Source organism: Castor canadensis, chromosome 4 (genome assembly GCF_047511655.1).
Source record: "Castor canadensis chromosome 4, mCasCan1.hap1v2, whole genome shotgun sequence".
In the NCBI taxonomy this organism is placed as follows: domain Eukaryota; kingdom Metazoa; phylum Chordata; class Mammalia; order Rodentia; family Castoridae; genus Castor; species Castor canadensis.
In genome coordinates this window covers 178,221,556-178,232,505 of record NC_133389.1, presented here as the reverse complement: position 1 = coordinate 178,232,505, position 10,950 = coordinate 178,221,556, and positions in this window count along the sequence as shown.

Genomic DNA, 10,950 nt, shown 5'->3' with positions numbered 1-10,950 from the left:
GGGGGTGAGTCTGTTCTCCACAGGCCAGGGCACACCCACAGGTATAGCCTCTGATAAGGAGCTAAGAGGTTTCCTCCACCTCAGGTTGGGTTCAAAAGTATTTGTGCAATCCAGGGATACCACTTGTGAGTGTTTCCAAAGGAATTAAAAGCAGGGACTCAGACCAGTCTCTCTTTACCAAGTTCAGAGCAACCCTACTCACAGTAATGAAGAAGTGGGAGCAACCCAAAGGTTCAAGTGTTTTAAGCCTGGTCCCCAGTGAGGTGATGACATTGGGAGGTGTTGAAGCCCTTAGGAAATGGAGAGTGGTAGGAAGTGATTAGGTTTTTGAGGCTATGTCCTTAAAAGGGATTAACGTAGTTCTCATGAGACCTCAGTTAGTTTCTAGTTGAGCAGGTTGTAAATGACCCCTCATTCATTTCTGGCTTACTTCTAGTCCTTGTGTCTCTCCTTCTCCTATGGGGTTATACCATGCCACACCCAAGGGTCCCAGATGTCAGAGCTAGAATATTGAACTTTCAAAGTTTAGCCAAATACCTCTTTTCTTTATATAATACCTATCTTCAGGGTTTTTTTTTAAATGATATTTTGATATTTTGTTATTTTACAATGGAAAATGGATTCGTGCCTGTAATTCTGGCTACTCAGGAGGCGGAGATCAGGAGGATCTTAGTTTCAGACAAGCCTGGGCAAATAGTTCTCGAGATCCTATCTCAAAAATACCCAACTCAAAAAAAGGACTGGTGGAGTGGCTGAAGTGGCGGAGTGCCTGCCTAGCAAGCATGAAGGCCAAAGGAAAAAAATGATTCATACATCAAATGTCCATCAATGGATGAATGTATAAACGAAATACGGTCCATATATAATGGACTACCAATCAGCCAGCCTTAGAAAGGAAGGGAATTCTGAGTCATGATACAGTGTAGATGAACCTTGAAAACTATGCTAAGTGAAATCAGCCAGTCATAAAAACACAAACACTGTATGATTCCATCCATATGAGGTACCAAGGGGAGTAAAATTCCTCCAGACAGGAATGATGGATTTCCAGGGGCTGAGGGAAAGGAAACATGAGGAGTTGTTGTTTAATGGGTACAGTGTCTCGACTCTGCAAGATGAAAAAGTTCTGGAGGTCTGTAGCACAACAATGTGAATGTCTTTAATACCACAAACCTAAGAGTACACCTGAGGGGGAACCTTCCTGCCCCCTGCTCTTGCCCCAATTGCTCCCTCTGCTTCTATGTCATCAAGTTCATCAAGAAATATTTTTATCACCATATAATAATTATACATATTTATTACAGCATGATAATTGTATAGATGATACACTATAGAGTGAGGAAATCAGGGCAGTTGAGTTTTCAAGTCCTTAAACATTTCTTTGTTTTAGCAAAGGAAATTTCTTGGCTAAAGTTCAGAGGCAATTAGTTACTGGGCAAGCCCTTAATCAACTAATTCTTTTTTAGTTCATGTCTTTTAATAACTCATACACAGTTACTTGTCTTTGGGTTTGTTGAAGTGGTCAGACAACACTTTCCACAATAATGTCTGTCAAAGTGGCTTCCATAAAAAGTCCAGCACCACATTCATCTGAAGGGCATCTGAAAGTGACTAATTTTGCCATTTTCCTCTGCCATATTGTGTTTCCCGACAGTCAACTTCACTGTCTTTCTCTTATGCTTATTATTCTTGGGAGTGATGGAGGACTTCTTCCTTTTCTTAGCACCATCATGAAGTCTCAACATAAGATGAAGGGTAGACTCCTTTTGAGTGTTGTAGTTGGGTAAAGTATATCCTTCTTCTAGTTGCTTACCGGGAAAGACCAGTCAGGAGGGATTTCTTCCTTATCCTGATTCTTGGCCTTGACATTTTCTATAGTACCTGAGGGTTCAGCCTTCCCGTGTGATCTTCCCTATAAGGGATTTCATGAAAATCTGCATCTTGGCTGCCGATCCACCTGAAATTGAGGAACAGGAAGAGACAGGTTAGACCTGGGGACACCAGAGAGAGCTGCTGCCCAGAGATCAGTCCTAGAGCACATGCTCTCCATTAATTATTTTGTTTTGTTTTACTGGGCCATAGGCTAAAGGTTCAAGACTCCACAGTCAGTCCTCTGTCAAAAAGCCTTTGTAATGACACACCATCTCCACCTTTTTTTTTTTTTTTTTTGGTGGTGGTACTAGGGTTTGAACTCAGTGCCTAATGCCTGCTAGGCAGGCACTCTTACTGCCTGAGCCATTCTACCAGTCCACCATCCCCCTTTTAAGTTGGTATTTTGACATTATTATAGAGTCACATGTTGTAAGAAGTAAGACAGAGGGAAGCCCCATAACCTTTGCTCAGTTTCCCAGTGATCCAATGTGTAGACACTAGTCGGGTTTCCCCAGTTTTACTTGCATGCCTCTGAATGGGCCTGTTAGGTTTTATTTAGCTCGATCACCTGAGAATGTTCAAATAACCACCATGGTCACCTCATAGCTCCAACTCCAAAAGAACCTTTTGTAACCATTTCACTTCTTCCTGCACCCTCATTCTCTGCCCCCAACTCTGGCAACCAATAATCCATCCTGCTGTCCTAAAGTTTTGACATTTCTAATAAATTTTACCAGTGGAATCAAATAATTTATAGTCTTGGGATGGCTTTTTTTTCCAACTCAACATGATTTCCTGGAGATTCATTCAAGCGTGGACCAATAGCTCACATGTCTGGATTACTGAGCAGTATTCCACGGGATGGATACAGCACTCTGCCAGTTTCAGGTTTAAAATACATTTGTCCTTTCAACCTTTCCAGAAGACTGAAGATGATCAGGACAGTGGCAATGCCGCCATGTCTATGATGCCTTATTTAGCACCTTTCTTGCCCCAGAAATGAGCTCCTCTGTCCCTAGAGATTTTGCCATGATGGTTGCATTGAGCCTATGTGGGAAATCATCTATCCAACCAAAAGCCATGCAAACTATGACAAGAGTAAACTGATACCCCACTGAGCATGGCAATTGAATGAAGTCTATCCATAAGTGTTGAAATGGTCCATTAGGTGGTAGAAATACACTCCCGGGGGCTCTGATTGCATCCCAGGTTTATGGGCTTAACAAACCAAACATTGCTTATAAGCTTTGTTAGCAAATTTGGAATAGAAACTCCCATCAATATTTTTCCATCGGTTGTATTATTCTGTCTATTCTTTGATATGCAATGCAGAACTCTTACTAGTAATTATTTATTTACTTAGTGCAGTGCTGGGGATCAATTCCAGGGCCTCGTGTATACTGGGCAAATGCTCAACCACAAAGCTACACCCCCAGCAGAAGTACAGACCTTTAAATGGCTGAAGCTTTAAAGGTCCAGGAAGAACCAGGCTCTTCTTAGCATTGGATATACATCTTTTTTTGTGTGTGGGGGGGTTACTGAGGTTGAAACTTAGGGCTTTATGTTTGCCAGGCTACGCCCCCAGCCCACATCTTCTTACATACTTTTTTTTCCTTTTAGTTTGGGTGCATACCACGATTACTAATCAGGTCATCATAGGAAGATTGTCTTGGTTTAATCTTAGGGAGTTCATGCAAATTGTGTACCTCAAACCAGGTGCCAGTGGCTCACTCCTGTAATCCTAGCTTCTCAGGAGACAGAGATAAAGATGATTGAGCTTTGAAGCCAGCCAGGTTAAATATTCACAAGACCCTATTTTGAAAAAATCCATCACAAGAAAGGGCTGGAGGAGTGGCTCAAGTGGCAAGAGCCTGCCTAGCAAGCATGAGGCCCTGAGTTCAAACGTCGGTGCTTCCAAAAAAAGAAAAAAAACTGCATACCCTAAAAATTTCGCTGCTGGCTGACTTAGCATGAAAATCTGCCACAGCTTTTCCTTGGTACTTAATTAACTCTTGTTCTGCTAAATGTCGGGTTAGAAGTTTTATGAATCAATTGGTTTCTTTATAAGAGTTATCAGAATTCTCAGCTAGTCCTGTAGTACGATCTTGAAGGCATCAGGAACTTGTCAGAGTCCTTCCTGTGGATCTCTTTGAAAACAAAACACTTAAGGCCTACAGTTGCTTGGGAAAGTAGCAGAGTAAACAACCATTTGTGAATGAGGAAATTTCTGTTGTGTTCATGTGAAGATAACTAAAATTGTGACAGTATACCAGGACTATTAAATTTCTGTGAATTTTGTACAATTTCAGAGACACGTATTACTAACACACATAATTCAAGCATAACTCAATCAGGGCTTAGTATTTCTTATTACTTGACAAGTTCCCAATAATTCAACATATCAGGTAAACCTAATCAGTACAAATAACCTCTTTTTTTTCTTTTTACAAAATGAGAGACATATCTTCAAGGACCCCAACTGGAAAATCCCAAAGTTATCTCTAGATCCAAAAAAACTCAACTAGGTGTGTTTTGTTTTGTTTTGTTTTTGGCAGTACTGGGGCTTGCCTCCGGGCTGGGTAGGCAGGTGCTCTTACCACTTGAGTCACTCCACCAGCCCTGTTTTTATTGTGTTGGGTGTTTTCAAGATAGAGTCTTGAAAACTATGTGCCCAGGCTGGCTTCAAATCTCAGTCCTCCTGATCTCTGCCTCCTGAGTAGCTAGGGTTACAGGAGTGAGCCACCAGTGCCTGGCTCAATCTAGAACTTGATTTGAGAAAATTCATCAAAACATATCAAGAGTTTAAAACACTTGAAAAGATCAAGTGTCAGTGTGAACAATAGTTCAGCTCTTAAACAGAGCGGAGTCCGTCTCCTCACATGACCAAAGCCCTAATAAACAGTACACAAAGCACAGGAAACAACCTTGGTAAAACACAGAATCTTTGTTTTCTAGGCCAATTTCCTAAATGGTAAAAAAATTAAAAAAGGAAGAAGAAGCCAGAAGTGATGGTACATTCCTGCAATCCCAGCACTCAAGAGGCAGAGGCAGGAGGATTCCAAGTTTGATCCCTGTCTCAAATAAATGAGAAAATAAGATAAGATAAATTCCTATTAAGGGCATATCAAACTGGGTATGGTGGTACATGCCTGTAATCACAGAATTTGGGAGGCTAAGGCAGGAAAATCACAAGTTAGAGATCAGCCTGGGCTGTAAATCAAGTTCCAGCCCTACCTGTGTTACATAGTGAGACCAGACATGGTGGTACTGCCTATAATCCCAGCATTCTCAAGCCAGGATCAGGAAGATGTGTTACAAACCAGAAAGCTGGGGTCCTTTTGCTGTAGCTGGATACATATTGTAGGTAGTTGAGAAGCTCCTCCAATTACTCTGCACCATTTGCAGGTGTTTGTAACACTTAGCAAGCAGCAGGTGACAACAAGCAGCAGCAGCAGCAGCAGGGCCAAGGAGCTTGACAGTTGTTGCAGTCACACAGGCCTTGGGATTTGGGACCAGGGAACTTGACAGCTCTTGGTGGAGGTTAGTGTTACAGTTCTCACATTCTGGCGTTTGTGGCCCAAAGCGCTAGACCGCACCAGCCTTAGGATTAGGACCTGGAGTGGAAAGCCTTATAGCTGTCTTGTGACTCAGGGTCAGAACCTAGGGTGCTCAACAGCACTGGTGACAGGTGCTGCTGCTCACGCCACTCCTTCGATTGGCTTCACTGATGTCAGTTTCACTCCCAGGGTGGCTCCTATTACCAGCTGTGGTGCTCCTGCTGCTACAAGAGGCCCCGATAGGCCATTTGATGTTCCTGCAATTGCGGGAGGCCTCACTCAACTGCCACCTGCCCTGGATGCCACTTCTGCTGATGGCTTCCACTAATGCAGGAAGTGCTGCTCTCTCTGGGATGGCTCCAGCCACCCCACTGCTGCTCTTGCCTTAGTCACCATGGGCCTGATGGCTACTGTTGGTCTCAGTGCTGCTCCCACTGATGGGCTCCTGCTACCCTGGGAGCCACACGTCAGCTCCACCGCCTGCTCCTAAAGGAGTGGTTCTGGCCACCCTGCCACTGTTCTTGTCTTCGTCACTGCCTCTTCTCTTTTCTTTATGTTCCAACTCAGTCACTCTACTAACGATGAAAATCAAAAGTAGGCGAGAATGACCACTGGAGAGAAGTCACTATTTGACCTCATGTTGCAACACTGGGGGGCAGCACAGGACAGCTTCTCCCAGACAACTCAGTCAACGAGCCAAACAGCCAGAAAGTGTGTGTGATAAGGGTGTCTGCACCAATCATGGCAGTCCCTTCATTGCAAATGAAGGATTCTGTTTGCACCAATCATGGCGGTGCCTCCTGTCACCAGTAGTGGGAGTCCCTTATGCAAATGATGGACAGGTCTTTTCCTGGGTCACCTGCAAAGTGCTCCTTCTCTGACTTGGGTGGAAATGGATGCAGGCTCATCTAGAGTACATCAAGGTTTATAATGGCAGAAAGTCCTGTGCAAGCTGTCTGCTGGGACAGTGCCTTCAGGAGCTGGAGGTGTGCTTTGGCGTGTAGCCTCCTCAGAGTGTGCAGAGAGTGTTCAAAGCATCTGGTGCTGGCATGAGGGCCGTCTGGTTGGCTGCTTGACTGACAGTCCTTCACTAACTGCAGCCAGGGTCCCAGGGAAGGGTCTAAGAGCCGTCAATTAGGGAGTCAAATTGCCCCGGCCCCCAACACTTCAATACGCTTAAAGGAAAATAAACACTAAAAGGGGTGCTCACAGTAAAAGCTTATCGTTAACACTTGTAGGACTTTAATGGTATTTAACAGTGCTCTCACGATGCTTAACGCCTGCCCCAGAGCCCCAGGGAGAGGAGGGTGCCTACCTTCTGTTTTGTTCCTCTCTCAGACACTTCATCCTTCTTAATCTTTTCTTTCTTTCTTTTTTTTTTTCAGTACTAGGGTTTGAACTCAGGGCCTATACCTTAAGCCACTCCACCAGCCCTTTTTTGTGTTAGGTATTTTTGAGATAGGGTCTTCAGAACTATTTGCCCAGCATGGCTTCAAACCTTGATCCTCCTGATCTCTGCCTCCTGATGAGCTAGGATTACAGGGGTGAGCCACCAGCACCTGGCAAATTTAACTTTTGAGGGAGGGGCAGTACTGGGGTTTGAACTCAGGGCCTCACACTTGCTAGGCCTCCTTCTTAATCTTATGGAGTTATGGGAAAATGTCTCCTTTTATACCTTCTTTAAGCTGAACAGGGCATTGTCCCTACAGTCCCCTGGAGGCGTGAAAGCCTTTGGCTAGCTGCTCCAAATTCTTTCAGGACTCAACCATTCCTCCAGTATAATGGCTGGAAACTGTTTTATTGTCAGTTTGGCATAAAATTGTTGAAGCCTGAAGAATACAAATTTTTCAGGAAGTTAGAAATCTAGAATCAAATGAATCAGTATAGAGTGGTGGTATATATCTGTAATCCCAGCAGCTGGGAGGTGAAGGCAAGAGGATCACAAGTTCGAAGCCAGCCTGGACTACACAGTGAGACCCTGTCTTTAAAAACAAAAAACAAAAACAAAGAATCAGAAGGAATACGGTCATTGCTAGAATGTCAAGCAAGGATGGGAGCCAGTCTAGAATGAGTAGGGTAGCTTCATGGTTCTTGTGTCTGGGTATAGTTATATTGGTAATCCATCAGTATAAATCTTCCTACAGCTGTTCCAGTGCGAGGTTATCTGCAGGCTGGTGTACTTCCAGACCCAAGTCACCAAGGACCATCTGTCCTACATGTAAGGAGTTGCTTCTCCATGTGTGCACTGCAGGGTTGTATACTCTGAGGTGGCTACGCGCACATTTCACATGGGAAGCTCTCATTGTGAAGTCTTCTACAAGTGCTGTATCTGTTCAACCGCAGTTAAGTCAGTCCCAAATTGGCATTGGACTCTCTGAGAAGGCATGTTGTATCATTAGTTTCCTCAAGTGACACTAACAGTAACGACCTCCTTGAACCACTCAGTAGTGAGGCTTTGAAAGGCACAACTTGTAATGAACAATAGTCCTCTTTAGTTTTTTTACCTTAACTGGAGTGGAAACAAATCAGCCACAATATATCACAGAGTTAATGGTGGCTTCTGATCTTTTATTTTTGGTGGTACTGGGGTTTGAACTCAGGACCTCACATTTCTTTGCAGGTACTCTATCACTTGAGCCACTGTGCCAGCCCTTTATGTTGGATCTCTCAAACTTTTTGCCTGGGCCGGCTTTGAACTGCGATCCTCCTGATCTCTGCCTTCTGAGAGCTAGGATTACAGGCCTGAGCCACCAGTACCCACATGGTGGCTTCAGGTACTGAAGTATCTTCATGATACTGCCCAGAAAGAAGTAGTAACCTTACTCATAATGATTTTAGAGCTATTTACCATCAAGTTTTTCAGTCTGTTGGGGAAAGTCAGGGAGCCCTACTGTCGATGTTTTTCCAGCTTCATTGTTCAAGTTTTACCTGCCCAAGTATTTCCCTGACTTCTAAGGCAGCTATTCTTTCGGTGATGACAGTCACCTCCTAGGAAGTCTCACTGTTAAAAACCAAAACAAAACAGTGATAACTCCCTATACTTTGGGGGGTGGAGGTTGACTCTTCATAACCCTCTTCCTTCTGAGTGACTGCATGCAGCAAAAATCCAATACCCAGAGTTGGTGTAACCATCCAGTCTTCTACACTGCCCCAGTGGGAAAGCTTTGACTAGAGCACCAAGCTCAGCCCCTTGGGACTGAGGTTTGTGCTGGAGGCTCGTTGGGGCAGAGGAGCCTTCATTTAACAATCCTTGTCACTCTCCCCCTTTTCCAAGATGGTGGTTCTTCACTCATTTGTCCTAATCCTGTTGTCTTCCTTCTTCCTTTTTCTATCAACCTGCAATTGAGTCAGAGTATCCTTGATACCTTTGGTCTTCTTCTAAGTTTGTCTCCTGGCCATTTTAAACTCCCACAATGTGCTTATGATCTAACTCAGAGGCTCCTATCTGGCCTGGCGCCAGACTCTCTGAGATGTTTCTGAGACAGAAGCTGAGGCTTGGGAAGTAGATGTTCATTTGCGGTTGTTGGTGTTTCTGCTCTCTGTCATTCCCATCACACAGTGCAGTTTAGGCCATGCACTACTACCAGCCAGACTAGAACCTGGCTTTCTCAAACATACCTAATCTTTCCAGATTTATCCAGCTAGCCTTTTGTTTAGCCAGCCTTCCTTCTTTCCTTCCTTCCTTCCTTTTTATTTTCTTACAATACTAGGGAGATTGAACTCAGGGCCTTGAGTTTACTAAGCAAGCACTCTACCACTTGAGCCACACCCCCAGTCCTTTTGCTTTTGGTTTGTTTTTTAGGTAGTGTCTTGAGTTTACTATTCCTGGGATGGCTTGGACTATAATCCTCCCTATCTAACTGGGATTACAGGAGTGTACCACCATGCCTGGCCCTGTTTGAACTTATTGTTTACATGGATTATCATTAGTCTGTTGTTTCTAGCTCAATTTTGTTGCCTTCAAATTAACCTAAAACTTTTGCTTAACCTCCATGTTCCCAATTGACATTTTCTTCCTTTTTCCAGCCCTCTTCTGACAATACTATCCTGGTAGGAATTCAAGACCAAACATGTAGCTCCTGTGCTAACCAAAATTGACCTTTCTTTCCTGCTGCCAAGGTCAGCCTATGCTCCATTCTGGGCCTCATTAGTACCCCTCATGGTGTACTAACCCAACTCCTGTCTCAGGGCCTTTGTATTACTCCCAGTTGAAAAGTCAAATAACTCATCAGAATTGCAGGACCCTTTGCTGTTGGAAGAGCCCTGTTGTCCCCTGGGTCCTGGCTAAACTTAGAATAGGAGGGCAGGCTGGAAGTGTGGCTTAAGTGGTAGAGTGCCTGCCTAGCAAGCATAGGACCCTGAGTTCAAACCCCAGTGCCACCTATAGATAGATAGATATATAGCAATATTATGTATGTTATATAATATATATACATAGTACCTCAATCCTCTTTACCACCCACTGCCCTTTCCTTCCCCACTCCCCACTCCTGCTGATCCCCCTAACTGTCCCCCTTTAACATTCATTTCCTGTCATCATCATCACCACCACCACCACACCATCATCATCGCTTTAGGTCTGATTCCACATATGAGTGGAAACATGAGACATTTGGGTTTTTGAGCTTGGTTTATGTTGCTCAACATAATTATTGAGGATTTTTGCATCTATGTTCATTAAAAAATTTGGACTGAAGTTTTCCTTTTTTGTTGTGCCCTTATCCAGTTTTGGAATCAGGGTATTAATGGGATGAGTTGAAGCATTGCTCCCTTTGTAATTTGTGAGATAATTTGAAGAGCATTGGTGTAAGCTCTTCGATGGTCTGGTAGAACTTGATAGTGAATCCTTCTGGTCCTGGGCTTTTCTTTTTTGATAAGTTTTTTTTTTTAATCACTGTTTCAATCTCATTTCTTGTTACTGAGCTGCTTATTTGTATTTTCTTGGTTCAATTTTGGTAGGTCAAATTTTTTCATTTCTTCCAATTTTTCCAATTTACTGAATTACAAGTTTTCAAAATATTTTCTAGTGATCCTGTTGATTTCAGTGGTATCTGTCTTAATGTTACCAATTTTGTGGATTTCTTTCTTTTGGTTAGCTTGGCTAAGGATTTGTCAATCTTGTTTTTTCTTTCAAAGAACCAACTCTTCCTTTCATTGGTCCCTTGAATTGTTCTTTTGGCTTCCATTTTGTTAATTTCATTGCTCATATTTACTATTTCCTTGCTTCTGCTAATTTTGGAATTGACTTGTTATTGTTTTTCTAAGATCTTAAGGTATATCATTAGGTTATTTATTTGAGATATCTCTGATTTTTAAATGAAGGCATTTATAGTTATGAACTTCCCTCTCAGAGTTACTTTCATTGTATTCCATAGGTCCTGGTATATTGTTTTTATTTTCATTTGCTTCTAGGAATTTTTCAATTTCCCCTCGAATTTTTTCCATGATCTACTGATTTTTCAAAAGTGTACTTGCTCAGTGTCCATGTGTTTGTGTAGTTTCTCTCTGTTTTATTTCACTG